The following is a 4,981-nucleotide window of genomic DNA, read 5'->3' as shown; positions in this document are numbered from 1 at the left end:
CATAGTATCATAGTCTCCTTGAAACAACATCTAATCATTAACACATGCATGGATGCTATTGTAGTCCATACCAAGCTTTTGTAAAATATGTGGCACATCAACGAGACTTAGGCATTGTATTTCCATGTGATAATATATGATACTTTAGCAACCTGAAAGAAAAATCATAAAAAACCTTGAAAAAGCACAAATGTTTGCTATAATGGAGTCAAAAATATCAACGAAGCATAGGTAGAATGTACCCAAACAAATCAATCACACTTGCATTGCTCCACCCATATTTTTTCTTCACACTTAGGAGCACAAGTAGCATCTTCAGGCGAGATACTTGGCACCCATCATCTAATGGTGTGGACGCTTCCTCTCTTAGCAGATGAGATTACTTGACATCCATGGGCATCAATGCATCGATTATTGCCTCCATCTTAGGATCCAAAATTGGAGGAAGGTCCAAAAGGCTGACTATCTCCTCTAGTATCAAGGGTGTAGACTGAGTCATGCCTTCCAAGTGGTTGTGGATTGGCTCAGGCACTCCATCCATCGCATGTCTCGGACACAAACTCTTCTAGTTGGCCACAATAAGTGCATTCCTCCTTGCGATGAGGTGTCACCTCCATGTATAAATTTTATGGGCACATCTATTTTTTTAATATGATATTGAATTAGTTTGTGAATGTAAGGCATGATTGATACACACTTTTCTTACCATTCACTCAAAGTATAAGATTGCCATATCAATTATCTCTGATTGGAACTCGCCAAAGTATCATACGTGTTCTATAGACAAGCGACGCTTTTGTCTAATTGCCAGCTTACATTGAGAGCAAGGACACAAGACACGCTGATTAAGATACGTGTCGTAATCTTGGACATCAAGACCATCATCATTTATCATTTTGTATATGTTACGACTAACAATAGATTTTGGTTCTCTTTCTCTTTTTCCTTTTTTATTTGCCTTATGCTAGAACAAAGCATATTGAGGTGCATTATCACTATGTGTGGGAGAGGGTTTTACTAGGTCTTATTGATCTAGTTTATGTCAGCACAGAGGATCAGGTAGCTGACATATTCACGAAGGCATTGGGCGCAGAGAAGCTACGCAAGTTCAGAGACCTGCTTGGTGTGCAGGAATTGGGATTGAGCTCGAGGGGGAGTGTTGAGATATCGATCTCCACTCATGATATGCCAGGGCGACTGTTGTGCATTTATGTCACTGACTTGTCAGTTTGCAAATGCGGTGTCGTACTGCTGCGCATTCGAAGTGTGTAAACCACCCAAAAGTTGTGCATGGGATTTGGTACTTTGTACATACTTAGTTGTTGTGATAACATTTATTTTATGCGTATAAGTATAGTGGGGAGGAGTTGGAGACAAAAGTGGCGAATATGATGAGATGCTTTCAGCCTATGTTGAGCAAGGTTGAATGGAAAGCACAACTGATGCTGGTGAACATGTTAGGACTTTGTCTTCTCCTTCTCCAGCTACATCAAAAATACCTAATGATAACCACATCCAGGAGTTGGAAAGAAGGAGGCTAAGCATTGAAATGTGCTATGAGAAGCATGGAGTTATCACTGTTACAGTGTGTGCTTGTTTTGGGTTACAATGTGTTGTTTACATGGGCGCCAAAGATATGGAACAACAGGCTTCTGTCTTTAATCCGGTGCTGGATATGGATCCGAGGCTAGTTGTTGGTCTCTTTGACCTTCCGAGAGACGCAGATATTAGTATATTTGTTCTCCGTTTTGGTGGGGAGTGTGAACTCGTATGGTTGACTGTTAAGAATGCCTTAGCTGTATTTTCAGATATTGCAAGAGCCACAACTGCAATGCGACGAGTGGATCATGCTTCTGCATACAGTGGTGCTGTACGAGCATTTCTGCCCACCTCTGGATCAACCGCCCAAGGATGGGGTTCTGCTGAAACTGGGGTAACCATAAAAGGCTCAGCATGTAGGAGAAACATTCAAGAGTCGAGCTGGTGTGAAGATGCTAATTGGGGGAGAAAGGAGAGAAAAAGCGGAGGAAGTCACGAAAAGGAAGGGAAAAAGGAGACTAATTGGGGAAAAGAGAATTCGAATGGCGAAAGGGGGGGAAAAAGACTGGTCTTCACGCGTTCGAAGATCAGAGAGGAGGATACATGGAAAGGAGGAGAGTTCTTGGAATCGAGAGGAAGGAAGTAGCCACAGGCACTGAGGAGAAAAGACATTCGAACTTCCTCTAATTCTGGACGGAATGATATTTTCGATGCAGCTAGAATATTTCTGCAACTCGCCTTCCTCTGCCTCTTCGCGATCTCTGCTGCTGATGAGGATTCCATCCCCTTTCTGCAAAAGACAAGGCCTTTGCTGAACAGCTTTTCTCATCACATCATGATCTCGCCAGCCTGGAACAAAAGTATCAGGCATTGAGGTCCCTACAAGTTCTTGGATGGCAGCCTCTATATCCGATTGTCAAGGAAATGTAATGCTTTGGCATGTGAGTGAAGACGATGTGAAGAAGACAAACAGGACGATTTGATAGATGCAGTCAGGCTATGCCATGGTGAAGAAAGCTTTGAAGGTGAAAGGGCAATCATGGAGGCTACTCTTCTTCCTGAGTGATTAGGGTAAATACCCAGAGATAGCAGGGCGTCAACTCATACGGGAAGCTTATGGGACTAAATTGAATGGAACAGACCGCCTGTGGGATGCCTATGGGGGAAATTGAGATACTAATTGTTGATTGTTGCAAGCGTGTTCTCTGCGCTTCCGTTCTTGCCCGATTCCTTCTCTTCCCTACGGCTCAGGATCTCCTCCATTAGCTTGCACCTTGCCGCCCAAAACACCTCGCTTTTCACCTCTGTCATCGAGTGCAGCAGGAACATGTCCAGCCAAACAGTTGCACCTTCGTCTCCCTCCTCAAAGGCCGTTCATGCTTTTCAATTTCGAAACAGGACACCAATCTCTGTGCAATTCATGCGAAACTTCTGAGCGTTGATGGGAGAAGAGGGTTGAAACGCTATTCTTTCTGGTTCTAGTCCAGGATGAGGCTGATGTAGTTAAAGAAGCGGAGGAAAACTTGGAGGAAGCAGAAACGATTACTGGCGACAGAGATGAAGATAGACACTGTCAACTAATTGAGGATGCATCGATGGTTATGCTCCCCGGAGGAATACCGCAAGTGGCTACTTCCTGTCCCTATCCCTCTTTCTCATAATTGCAATTGCATCATGTGCACTTTCAGTCTGAGCTGCCATGGCTCAATGCCCTGGTCCTACTTATCCTGAATCTTGGTGGTCCCTCGCTTATCTGAATCTGACGACTATAACAGGCCTTCACCATCATGACAAAAGTGTTCTTTAATGCTTACGGCAGCATTAACATCCTGCTATTCAGCAAGCATATCACTTGACAGGCTTCACGCTGATGCACTCCGAATTTTGATCATGACGGGAAATGGCTTTTGCTGGCTTTACAGAAAAGGGATGAAAGCGAGTGAAGGTCTCCATCACCTCCTTCAATAGTGTAGCATAAGATGTGAAGGCTAATCTGTCCCAGAGAATGCAGAACAGCATTAATGCAATGGAGCAGGCGGTCTTTGGTGATGATACATCTACTATTGGAAAAAACATGTGTATTTCCAGGCTATGCCTTTATATGTTTCCTTGCCTACAGCTTCAGAATACATGATTGAACAAGGCTGGACTAAGTGTTATCCAAATATCAACCATGTTGGATTGCTTCTCTACATAGCATGGTCGATAGTTTACCTTGTGGTAGTAGAGTTTGGCATTTATTGGATGCAAAGAAGTTTACATGATTGCAGACCCCTCTACAAATGACTACATGCAACACACCATATTTACAACAAAGAGAACACTCTATCGCAGTTTACAGGGTTGGCATTTCACCCAATGGATGGGATTCTATAGGTCTGTCCACATGTGATAGCAATTCTGTTTATACCGACCCACTTTATAACTCATGTTGCTCTCAAATTTCTGGAGACTGTCTGGACCACCAATATTCATGACTGTATCCATGGAAAAATTTGGCCAATCATGGGTGCAGGCTATCATACCATCCTCCATACAACATACAAGCATAATTATGGGAACTTCCTGAAGCAGTAAAAATCTCGTATGCATTTATGGCAGCCATGCTTATGTGGATGGTTCTTTGGTCAATTTTTGTTGCTCCTGATATGAGACAAACAGTGGCTATGGGTATCTTCAAGAGGTTATGCTAGAAAACAGGGAATGACTATTCTTATGTATAAACAATCCCAATTGAGAACCTTTGATGCTCAAAAACAGGAGTTAGATTGCTGAAAGTTTCTGGACTGATGTGCCTGCTGCTGTTGTGATCTGAATTTGATAGAAAATCTCTGAAAGCATCTGAAATCAGATGTGTGGAACAACAGAAGGTTCACTGCTCTAAAGGACATGCTTGATTGGATTATAAGTTAATGCTCATTATTCCGTTCAAAGTAAATGACATCATACATCTGAATGTAATCAGTTTATTCTGAACATGAACTTCTTGTAACTCCTTTGCAAACAATATAATGATCTTAGCATCAAATATTGTGTTATTGAGATCTTCTTGTTAGTCTTTATTTCTTGCTGTACCTTGAACCCCGTGTTCTGCAGCCCTTCCGTGAACTCTACGACATTTCTGGTGAACCCGACGTGAAAGTGCTGCGTCATCAGCAAGATGGGAGACTCGCAAGAAGAGATGACAGATGATAATGTTATGAAGAACCTGTTTCAGTCATTTACCATGTATGTGCAGCAGCAAGTTCATGCAAAACGAGACAGTGATGCTATGGATGCCTTGAAAGCTGTCCAACAGGAGATGAAGCAGTTTAATGGCCAGCAAGTGTCAACTTACCTGCATTTGTATGAAGAAAAGATGAAGTTTTTTGGGGTTTCTCAAGATGTTTGGAGCCGTTACTTCTTGCGGATCGTGGTGCGCGCTCTTGAAGGTCGAATTGCA

At 42.7% G+C, this 4,981-nt stretch overlaps 1 pseudogene; it reads left to right on the top strand.

Annotated features, from left to right (window-relative positions):
• The first annotated feature begins 1,621 nt into the window (after positions 1-1,621).
• LOC148033582 (delta(7)-sterol-C5(6)-desaturase pseudogene) lies at positions 1,622-4,216 on the top strand (annotated as a pseudogene).
• Positions 4,217-4,981: the final 765 nt, after the last annotated feature.

Source organism: Lygodium microphyllum, chromosome 7 (assembly GCF_053477565.2).
Source record: "Lygodium microphyllum isolate KBCC chromosome 7, Lygodium_microphyllum_v1.1.10, whole genome shotgun sequence".
Taxonomy (NCBI): domain Eukaryota; kingdom Viridiplantae; phylum Streptophyta; class Polypodiopsida; order Schizaeales; family Lygodiaceae; genus Lygodium; species Lygodium microphyllum.
This window is presented reverse-complemented; position numbering and strand designations above follow the sequence as displayed.